Raw genomic sequence first — 12500 nt, forward strand, 5'->3', positions numbered from 1 at the left:
GATGTCTGCTGCTGCTGGCTGGGGAACGACAGACAGAGACAGACAGACAGACAGACAGAGACAGGGACAGACTCTGACAGGGACAGACAGACAGGGACAGACAGACAGGGAGGGAGGGAGGGACAGACAGGAAGGGACAGGGACGGGGACAGACTCTGACAGGGACAGACAGACAGGGACAGACAGACAGACAGGGACAGAAAGGGACAGAGACAGGGACAGACCAGCAGAGTTCTGGGTCAGTGTGAGGTTCCCAGTTCACTTCAAGTCAACCGTCTCTGAAGAAAAGCTTTAAGAAAAACCTTAGAAACTCTGAAAAAACTACATTTTTTATAAATTCTGTGTGTGTGTGTGTGTAGATGTGTGCCTGCGTGAGTAGGTATGGTTCCACTCAGTGACAGCACGAAGAGAGCCTCATCCTGCAGCCCACACACACACACACACACACGCACACACACGCACACACGAAGAAAAAAAACCACCCAGAGTTCCACCTCCACCTCCGAAAACACACGTTCCTGGGATCGCCAACCAGCTGCAGTTTAACAGTGGCCATTAAACGCTATTAATGTAACTGCACAAACATCTTTTACGAACGCGGGCGGGAGCGCAAACAAACGCTTGCACATGTTGACAGAACACTTCTGGGGTCTGTTCTGGACTGTTCTACCAAACAAAGGTAGTTAAGCTCTGGGGTTGTTGTGTTTTTTTTAAAATTTCTTTTCAAGGTGGGAGTTTTTTAGATTTCGTTAGAGGAGAAATAAAAAAAATGACACCCTTGTGTGAGGGGAAACATGGCTGCCGACGAGCACGACGGGGTATGTGTGTATGTGTGTGTGTGAGTGTGTGTGTGAGTGTGTGTGTGTGTGTGTGTGTGTGTGTGTGTGTGTGTGTGTGTGTGTGTGTGTGTACGTGCCAGTAAAAACGAGAGGGAGATGGCTTCTACAGTAAAAGCCTGTTGGCCACGAGCCCAACGCTGCCTGTACCACTATCCACCTCTCCTCCACAACCCTCCCTCCTATCCTCCCCCTGCCTCCACCAGTCACACACACACACACACACACACACACACACACACTCGGTCTGAAAAAGGAGAGAGCGAGAGATCGAGGGCAGCGAAAGAGATAGGGAAATAAAGGGAGGAAAATGAACGAAAAGAGAGAGAGAGAGAGAGAGAGAGTGCTAGCTGGGAGTGAGCGGACATCGCAGGAGCACGAGAAAAGCCACAGTGACCTCCTTCTGCCCTCATTCACACACACACACACACACACACACACACACACACACACACACACACACACACACACACACAGCACCTCGGCTCACATCACTTAAGGCATTATGGTATGTTTGTGTTCGCCCGTGTGTGCCTCTTCATCCTACATCAAACCGCTGCTTCAGGAAGGGAGGAAAAACAGGCTGTTTTCCTCCGCAGAAATACTTCATTTGCCCAATTACATTTGTGGTCCTAACAGGGTGCCGTAGAGTGGCTTCAGTTCCAAGTACCCGTGTTCTAATCTAGCCCATTCACGGCCGTGTCGGAGAGTTGCATTAGCAGGCACACACACACAGAGAGACACAGACACACACAGACACACACAGAGACACGGACACACACACACACACACACAGACACGGACACACACACACTGCGAGTGTCACATTAGCAGAGGGAAAAAACGAGAGCCACGCTCGACCCCTACAGCACTGAACAACTGAAATTACCATCATTACCCACTACCCTAAATAGCCGGGATAATAACTGTTTTAGCAATAATAATAGCAATTCTTCCACGGGCAGAAAAGTGAAATAACAGCGAGCGCATTAGTCGCGCTAATGCTAACCCCTGTCAAATGAAAAAAAAGGGGGCTTTTTTTTGCTTTTTCTTTTCTCTTTCTTCTTTTGTTTGTAACTGTTGATGGAAGCGTTTTGGGGCTGGAAAAAGGGGGCCCTGGGAAGGTAAAAATAGTAGCCCGTCGCTATGCCTGTGTGGCCCTGGCGCAGGTCCAAGCCCAACAAGAAAGAAAACAGGAGAGAGAGGGGGAAATAACAGGATGGAGAGGGAGAGAAAAAAGGAGGTGGTGGAGGTAATGTACGGGGGTCGTGTGTCACCCCTGGTCTGGGTCGCGGCGGCGTTCCTCTGGAGGGGGAGGACGGACGGACGGACGTCTGACCTGAGGCGTCGTCAGAGCTTTTGGTTCGCTAACGTGGAGGGAAACACGCAAGTGTTTGTTTTGTGGAGGTATCTTGTCTGTTTGGTTTTTATTATTTCAAATTCAATTGTATGTGTGTGTGCATGTGCGTGTGTGTGTGTGTGTGTGTGTGTGTGTGCATGTGCGTGTGTGTGTGTGTGTGTGTGTGCGTGTGTGTGTGTGTCTGACTGTCTGTGTGTGTGTGTATCCTTAAGTGTGTGTTGATTAATGGTGCTGGTATGTGGCAGTAGCACAGGTCACTGTTGCTAAGTTGGGCGTCTCCCAGGTCTCAGACCACCTCTGCCCCTTGGCTCCTTCCCTTTATACACACACACACACACACACACACACACACACACTCACCCAGACCCCCTTGTAGCCCCCCCCAAGACCCTGGCGACAGCTGCCGCATTCCAGCCGTGTCAGCCCCACAGCGGCAGAGAGAGTGTGTGTGTGTGTGTGTGTGTGTGTGTGTGTGTGTGTGTGGACCTGCCACAGCGCTAATGTCCCCCTCATTAGCCACAGTCGGGGTGGTGACATCCTGAGCAGGTCTCTATTCAAACAGCCACTTCCTCTTTGCAGCGACGACTTCCTCTCACAGCAGGAAACCCAGGCCGGCCAAAGAAAAATAATCATCCCCCACTTTTTAAAAGAAAAGGAGAAAAAAGAGTAAAAAGGTCCCCCCCCCCCCCCCCTTCCTTTAGTTATTTTCAGGCGTTGAATAACCGGCGCTATTGGCTACTGAAACTCATCTGAGCACTGTAGGAATATGGAGTAAATATGGACCAAGAAGGAGAGATATTCTCCCCCCCAAAAACAAAGCGTAGCCAAAACAGAAACCAGGCGCGATATTCAATATTTCATCCAACCCGAAAAATGTTGAATAAAAACATTTAAATAATGCCCAAATAGAAAATGGTTTATCTCAGTCTGTCAGTATTCCTTTGTTTTCGGTATTTCATCTCCGGAAAGAATTCCGTACCTGATCAGAGAAGTCAGGATTCCATCGCACGGCCACCCTGCCGTCTCTCCACACACATTCTTCGTCAAAGAATCCATCTTTTGTATGAAACTCTCACATCAGCGCTCCAGAACCCACAAATACCTCACATTTTTGTCCTAACAACAATCTAGAACAGTCTATAAATCCATAGATAGTCCAATTCAAAAGATATCACATACAACTGGAAATAACCCACGTTTTAGATCCCTAGCCATCTCTCTTTCAATGGATCTCGAACAATGTTCCTAAATAAGGACTCCTAGTTGTTGAACCCGTGTAATAGCCATGTTATTGCCCTATGATAAGCCTATGATGAGAGTGTTATAAGCCGGCTGTCGTGTCAACAGCAGCGCGGACGTTGGTTAGGCAGATGGAGTCAAAAGGCCACACACACACATCAATACACAGGGATTAGCTAGGAACACACTGACATCTTAGCCCTGCATTTATTTACCACAGGGCCGAAAACTAAATAAACTGTTAAATAAACTCAATTGTTGGCTGAGAGACTAAAAGGCCAAATACAAGCTCCCAAATCCAAAACAACCAAAACAACCTTCCAGAATGAATCCCATCTTTCAGGAGGGGGCGGGGGAAAATGCTAAATATCCAAAAATAGCAGCGATATTTCGAACTGCGACATGGTATCAATTATCATTTTTTTGGACATCTTTTTTTTTGAAGACTCAAGAACGACGAGATGGATTCGGTCGTGGCGTTGTGAAGCCCTGTGCAGAGAGCAGATAGCAGAGAGCAGCACTGCCAGCCTCCACGCTAACGTTCAAGATGATGTTTGTGTTCACCAATGCGGACCTCTCTGTTTCCGAGTGTTAGGCTGCGCGGTGTGAGGTGTGTGTGTGTGTGTGTGTGTGTGTGTGTGTGAGAGAGAGAGAGAGGTCTGGGTGCAGTGCTCACACACACACGGACACACACACACACACACACACACACACACAGGGGATAAGCGAGGGTCCCTGGGAAAAGGCTGATGGAGGGCTCAGCTACCTTTCAGCACTCATCCCCCTGATAAGGCCAGAGCAGATGGCCCTGCATTTCTGTCGTTCCTGAGCACACACACAAACACACACACACACACACACACACACGTCTCCCCCTTTTGCCCGTAGAGAGTTCACGGCTACCCACAGCCCTTTCTCCAACCTCCCACAAAACATCCAATTATTCCCACATGACCCTGATGGTAGGTATCGCCCTTTTTCATAAAAAGACATTTCCTGTCCCTTCCTCGAAGAAATCAACAAATCTGAAATCATCATAGTGTCCGATCGGTTTTCTTCCAAGCAGCGAGGGGGGGGTGGGGGGTGTGTGGGGGGGTACGGATGTATTTTGGAAGTACCAACAGGGCCCCCCCCGATATCCCTGGTCATGTGTATGGTTATTCTTAGGAGGGGGGGGAGACAGGATGAATGCATCTCTGCCTGGTCTCCAGAGGGGCTGGTGGACACGGTCTCTCTCCCCCGTGGTGGGGAGGGGAGGGGAGGGGAGGGGAGGGGAGGAGGCGAGCGTCTGAGGCTGACCCTGGGAGGAGACCCTGCGCGTCCCTGGATCCATCCCCATCAGCAGCCACCGCCGCCGGGGACCGCCGGGGACGGGGTCAGCCTCCACCCACCACACACACACCACACACACACCACACACACACACCAGGCCTGGAGGCTACACACACATACGCGCGCATGCACGTACACTGAACCGCACAACTACAGATACACACACATGCACATGCACACACACGCGCACACACACACACACACGCTATACCGGCATATGCACATGCATGGGCGGACACACACCCACACACACAAACGCCCAACTGTTTTAACTCAAGTGTGTTTCTCTGGTTCACGGCTGGTCATAAACCTGATGATACAGCGTAACATAGAGGGTCTTATCAAGACCACTCTCATCCCACAAATATATCCTTTTCTCTAAGACGAGAGTCAACACTATCTATTATGATTTCTACTGTATAAACCAATAATGCAGAACGTGTTAAAGAACAGAATTGTTCATAGAAAGAGTTCATCCAATTCAAATATGAAATAAAATATGAAAAATATATAGATATATTTTTTTAAAAGCATTTATAATATCTACTGAAGCAGCATCATCTATTTGAAATCAACAACGTGTGTCAATATCATCTAGCCAAACACACAGAATATCTTAGAGATGCACACACACACACACACACACACACACACACAGTGTCTGAATATGGAATATGAAGACAATGTGAAGACATAGTGATAGATCTCCAGAGCATTTTAATATTCAGACGCCGACTCCCCCCAAAAATAGGGAAATGGAGGGGAATTAAAACCATGAATATTAAAATCCACTTGAAACAGAGAAGTGTTACAAACTACGCTGACAAATGTTTATTAAATGGCATAACCGCGGCAAATTAAAATAACCCAATTACTCCCGAGTCAGATATCGGATTAAATTAAAAATAAATAAAGAGCGTATAGCCCTAATTGGACGTCCACGGCGTCGGTGGCGTGCTGGTGAATTAGAAATGATAGCTTCAAAGCAAAAATGTCTCGCACGTCACATGTCCGTGGAGTGGCCTGAGGGGAAGTGTGCGGTGGCCTTAGCATGAATGACACCTTGTACTGCTCACACTTGTCCACTGGAAATGTCATCTACACACACACACACACACACACACACACACACAGTAAACATACTGTACAAATGCTCGATAGCCACAGCCACTTCCCCCACCACACACACACACACACACACACACACACACACACACACACACACACACACTGACTTCCAACACAAAGCCGACCAACAGGCCGAAGAAGGGGCAGAGAGAAAAGGGAGAACCTCAGTGCACCTCAGAGCCAGGCGAGTGCACACACACACACACACACACACACACACACACACACACACACACAGACACACACACACACAGACAGACACACACACACACACACACACACACAATAATCCAAGACCTTAATTAGCCTGCTCCCATACGGTAGTTAACACAGTCTGAACTTCTCGGGGGAGAGAAAGGGGGGGGGGGGGGGCTGGGGGGGGGGGGGGAGAAGAAGAGAGGGAGAAGGAGGGAGGAGAAGGTAGGAGGGAGGAGGAGAGAGAGAGAGAGAGAGAGGGGGGGTGGGGGAAACTAGCCTCTAGGCTCCATTCAGATCCCCGAGCTCCCTGTCTCCCATCTCCTGTCCTGGGGGGGCCGCCAACACAAACACCCTCCTGAGTACTGGACCCTCCAGAACCTGGACCCGGTTGAGACCACCCAACCGAGTCGACGCCTCCCCTCCCTCCCCCCCCCCCCCCCCCTCCCCATTCTCTCCTATTGTGTTTTCCCCAAATCCACTAACCGTATGACAGACTGTCTAGCGACCCATCGGGGTCCGATGGACGCATAACCCCCCCGCACGGAATTGGCTGCGAGGGATGGGGGGGGGGGGTGACACTGGGACTTCCTGTGTCACACCCAAATGATGCCCTCCCCGCTACTAACTAACCTCTTTTTTTATGACACAGTGGTCATTTTTTCCACCTATAGAGCAACTTCCTGAGTCTGTCCCAGGACTCACAGCAGCTAGTGAGGGTGAGGGTGGTGTGGTGGGTCTAGGGAGAGAGAGAGGAGGGGGTGGAGGAGGAGGAGGGGGGAGGGGGGGGGCGCTCCCTCCTCCACATATCCCCTTCCACCGCTCCTCTCCTCCAGCCAAGGCCAGCCAAGAGGCGCTTCAGCTCGCACCCGCACACACGTGCAGGCTGGAGCCAGCCACAGAGAGAGAGAGGGAAGGAGGGGAAGGAAGGAGAGAGAGGGGAGAACCCTCGCTCTCTGTCTCTCTCTCTCTCACACACACACACACACAACGGTACTGATCCATCCACGGCCACATATGGCCGCCCAGTGAAGAGAAAAGCAGAGAACGCGAGGCTTAGAGAGAGGTTGTCACACATTCACACTCAAACACACGCACGCACACACACACACACACACACACACACACCTGCTATCGATAAAGAGGCGTCCACACACACATATGCCGACGATCACGGAGATAGGGCAATAACACACACTCTAACCTGCACAGATGTACCATATGGCCCGGCGATGAGAGTAGAACAATACACTGCGAATATACTGCGCTTACACACACACACAAACACACACACACACACACACGTAGGCAGCCGCACATATATGCAACAGGCCAGTGCTCCTGGGGAGAGAAAGAAAGAAAGAAAAAACAGCCCGTAAAAATACTAAACACACACACGCGCACACACACACACACACACACATACACACACACAGGGGAAAAGCAAAAACGAGCTTCCATAAACAATATCACACTTTCTCTCTCCTCACACACACACACACACAGTCACGCAGCCCTCAGCCGATGAGAAAAGACAACACTCCACACACACACACACACACGCAGAGCCGGTACGGCCGTGAGTGTATCAGTATGTTAATAGGCAGGATTAAGGGCTCTCTGATCTACAGTGAAGAGGATGATATTAACTCAATTGTTGACTCAGACAAAAACCAACTGCAGGATGTTATTCAACCAACATGTCTGCGGGGCCGGGGGGGAACCCATTCATCATACTTTACACTACGCTTATTGATATCATTAATAGACCAGGAAACAGGTGTCTCACTCACACACACACACACACACACACACACACTAACTCACTAACACACACAGGAGAAATACAGGTGTCCATTATCCAGCCGTAAAAAAATATATAAATGAAATAAGAAGAAGAAAATAGACGCCTCGACAATCATTTCCTCCCGTGTGAAAATGTGACCTAAAAACTGCTAAGAGGATGAGGAGGGAGAGCCTATAATTCAATTTAGAGCGTTAAGGGCCGATATTGTCTCAGTAATAGAGAGGTTCGTTAGAGGGAAGGGAGCAGATAGGATCGATGGGTTGGTAATGACCTGGCTGTAGAGGCAGTCCGTCACACACATCAATGTATCGACGGAGGAGGAGAGCTCATACATGGCCCCGCTCCCCCTGACTGGAGCAGCGCTGCTCTCTAACACTCCTACACCCGACACAGAACCGGGTCCTGAGGTAGAGAGCAGGCGACATCCTCGGGAATCTCTCTCTCTCTCTCTCTCTCTCTCTCTCTCTCTCTCTCTCTCTCTCTCACACACACACACATCTGAAACACATTTTCCCCTCTCTCTCTCTCACACACACACACACACACACACATACACACACGAGACGTTGTTGAGCTGTCTGATTTGTGTTTATTTATATCGTGGAGGACTTGAAGCCGGTGAGGGTGTGTTGTTGGTTGGGGAATAGGGAGCGAGTGCAGATGCGTTTGGGGTTTGAAAATGTCACTTTGATGGAAGATATGTGAGCTCAGACAACACAGACCAAGGCAAGGATGTTGACATGGTGAAAAGTGGAATGGAAAATGTATTTCAGAATAATCCAATATAGACGTTTACAAAATTAAACATTAGAATAATTTAGAAATAAAGGGTTATTTTGGGGAATATGTTGAAATAATAGTTATTATAACTATTATCAGTTTTGATAGGCTTGTTGGAAATTGTTTCAACAATTATTGTTATTATTATTATTATTATTATTATTAGTAGTAGTAGTAGTAGTAGTAGTAGTAGTAGTAGTAGTAGTAGTAGTAGTAGTAGTATTACTATTGTTATTATTTATATTATTATTAATAATAATAATACTATTATTAAATAAATAAAGGCTATTCAATAAAGGCTTTCATTTGTAATTGAGTTTATTTGCAAAACCAAGGCGTTTATCCAGATACCTGCTATAAAGATGAAGCACGTTATATTTTATATCATATTATAAGATCAAGACAACCATTTTAGCGACTGTACCAAGTCAAGGTGTCGGTCGACAGTTGACCTGTCCACTTCAAAGAAAGCCACGTAGAAAAAAGGGGGAGAGCTATGAGAGAGAGAGAGAGAGAGAGAGAGAGAGAGAGAGAGAGAGAGAGAGAGAGAGAGAGAGAGAGAGAGAGAGAGAGAGAGAGAGAGAGAGAGAGAGAGAGAGAGAGAGAGAGAGAGAGAGATAGAGAGAGACTGACGCTCTAAGTGCTAGCGGGCCTATGTTACGGATCTTCCTCCACCGCCTCGCCATAAGACCCTGGAGTAGAGGTGCACTGCACGGCACATTTTACGAGCCCAAGTAATCCTCAAGTTGTTCCACACCCCTCCGCTTTGAAGCGCAGGGGGAAATAAAATGACATGGCTTAATGTTGGTTTATTGGGGGGGGGGGGGGGGAATTAGTCGTGATGGAGCAATTAGGGGCGTAGTATCACTTAACTGCGGGCTGTTTAACTTGCAAAGGTCGATATTAATATCCACGCGAGAACCGAGTGGCAATTATGAGTCAAAATATGATTGCGCTGTAAAGCTAAGCCGAGAACATGTGAAACCTCCTTCTAATTCTCATTCTAATTCCTGAAGTGTGGGAAGAATTTCCGAGCAGGAATAAAGAACGTGGAATTAATTGACAGTATTTACTTAATCCATGTCATTGATTAAAATCGTGTGTCTGCTCTTGTTGACTATCTATCTATAGTCTAGAAGTTAATGGTTACGAATCATCTAGTCAAATAGGCCTATCACTACACAAGCATCGCGATAGGGAACGGATATATGGGCCTGTGAATTAATTTGAGCAGGTTTATAGGTTTAATCTTCGTTCTAATTCTTAATTTGTCTTCGAGTAATTACAAATCGTACATAGCAAGTTGTTTCGCATCAAATGTGCATTCGATCATGAGACAATTCTCTGGAAGAAAACGGACGCCTGTAGCATGCAAGGCCTGCCATTTCTGTGATTCGTGCTTTTCCGATTGTAATTCTCATCAATAACTTCGAATTCGTTTCTTCGAAAGAAAATCCAAAGCAACCTAGGATAAAAATTAAAAATAAAACATTCGGACAATTTAGTCCATCACTTAAATGCTTGCCATCGATCGTGAATTAAAATAATAATAATTGACATAATAGTTCCTATTTTGAACGCCCTAAATAACCATTCCTTGTTGAATGTGTTTCTTGTGTAATATGAGTAGCAGGTGTTGGTAGTGTGATGTCGGCTAATTGTCGTGTTGTGGTTGCTAAACCATATTAAACATAACGTAAATCAGAAACACAACAAGGTTAAAATATTATTTTTTACAATCCATGTTTTGGTAGGCCTGATTCATAGATCTGTTTTTGTTTCTTGAATGTGTCATTTATCGTCCGTGTAATTACACACCTGCTGTTTTCTATATAAAGACGGAGGATTTGAAAAAGGTATTCATGCAAACCAAATCATTGCATATCTCTAGGGACCTGCATGGGTACTTTTCAGTGAACATATAAGTTAAAAGGATATCAAATGGTTTGGGTTATATAGTGCATGCCTTCGCGCAAAACCACCACCAACATCCCTGCCACCCCGTCAACATCCGTCTACACACAGCTGTGTTGCTTCTCCATCGATCCGCATTTCAATAATTTGCCCTAACAACGATAAAACGCAACCATGCCTTATGTCACTTAGTTGATCTTTAAAGAGAGAGAGAGAGGGGGGAGAGAGAGAGAGAGAGAGAGAGGGAGAGAGAGAGAGATTTGAAACACAACCCCACAACGCTCATTTCTCCCAACACCCCAGGGCGCGCCAGCCTCGGCAAACACAAAGTCATTATCGGTTAGATTCCAATAAGGCAGTCTGTCAAGGAAGGCTTCTTTGGAGAATTTATGTCATGCCTACTAAACATGGGAAGATGCCTTCTAAGTGGTGCGAGGAAGGATAAATAACACCGAGTCCCACAGCTGATTATATTGAAACAACGGCGCGCATTTGTAAACGTGCGTCCCGGCAGATGCTGCGAGCAGGCGCGCCGTCGTCCACCTGGAGGAGGAGGAGAGGGAGGGAGGGAGAGAGACTGAAGCATCCTCGTCTCAAAAGCCTTCTCCGTTATTCCAATCCACTGGTCAATAGCTCTCGCTGTCGTTTCTATTGAATTCCCCCAATTCGAGGTGTATCTCAAAGTAGCGTGAGGGGCCATGGAAAAATATGTGGCACAGATGTGCAACCACTGAAAAGTATTTCAACCCGGTCTCATAGGGTATATCTCATCACCTACAGTGAGAGTAAATCGAATGAAATTAGATAATTTTTTCACTGAATGAGACCAAACAATTACTACACATATTATGATGCACATCGCTCAGTCAGGGAAATATTGGCAACATCTAACCGTAAAAAATAAATTTAAAAAAAGGAAAAGAAAAAAAGGATTCTTTCCAACACCAACAGGACACGTCTGTTAAATTGAACAACTCAACTCCCCAAAATGGCTGTGATAAAAGTAGTAGACTATACTTCTGTTACAGAAAAATGAGGACACAGAAGTTTATTTTCAAACTGGGAGAGAGAGAGACTATGGCGAGGGGGTCCGTGCGTAACAGCGTGTGCATGGTACGGAGAAACCCGGTATGATTAATTACAAACTACCCTCCTACCCAGCTCTCTCTCTCTCTCCCTCTCTTTCTCTCTCTCTTTCTCTCTCTCTCTATCTCTACTTCGTACCTCGACGTAGTCCTACAGTAAACCACCAAAACCAAATACCGCCCCGTGTACCCCCTCCCTTCCCTTAGAAATACAGTGTATGCGCGCCTCAGCGTTCTAGGAACCGCTTCTCCAAATACATCAAACATATGTACTGTAACATATACGATAACGGGCGAGACTTGTCGGAGGAAATGTGAATTTCCTTCAGTCGGGGGGTATCCGTTATCACTGTTCCAGGCAAGGGGGCTATTCATTCACGGCTCCTCGGTTGTTTGTTGCCCGTGTTAGGAGCTTCCTGCCTCGACCACATGAAGTCAATTAGCGGGACCCAGAGGGCGTCTCTGTCGCGGCCGTTATCAGTGCAGGGTTACCTAAACACTACGACTACTCTCCTGCACTCAGACAAATTAACGAAGAGTAGGGGTGAGGGGTATGCTACTGAAACAAAGCACGGCGTAATCCTTAGAACGACTCGACTTCTTCTAGTAGTCCGTTTTTTAAAAAGCATTTTCCTTCTTGTAGCCTTAGAAACAAACAAAAAAGATGCTGTCTTTTGTGGAAAATAATATGCGATGCAATTACACGCTGCACAAATTGGGCCTCATTATGGCAGGAAAAAACATGTGCAAGTGTGGAAGGTCAGGTGCACATCAATCCAAACACAGAAACAGACTTTCTCTTCCTTACACACACACACACACAC

The 12500-nt window shown here is 47.0% G+C and overlaps 1 protein-coding gene across 1 annotated transcript in view; it reads right to left on the reverse strand.

The window, feature by feature from the left end:
- Positions 1–12500, reverse strand: part of bnc2 (basonuclin zinc finger protein 2) — a gene marked incomplete at both ends in the record, with an annotated part of 50523 nt that overhangs the window by 37239 nt on the left and 784 nt on the right. The gene's annotated exons all lie outside the window — the stretch shown is intronic.

The sequence above is a fragment of the Nansenia antarctica genome (genome assembly GCF_963989245.1).
Source record: "Nansenia antarctica genome assembly, chromosome: 6".
Taxonomy (NCBI): Eukaryota; Metazoa; Chordata; class Actinopteri; order Argentiniformes; family Microstomatidae; genus Nansenia; species Nansenia antarctica.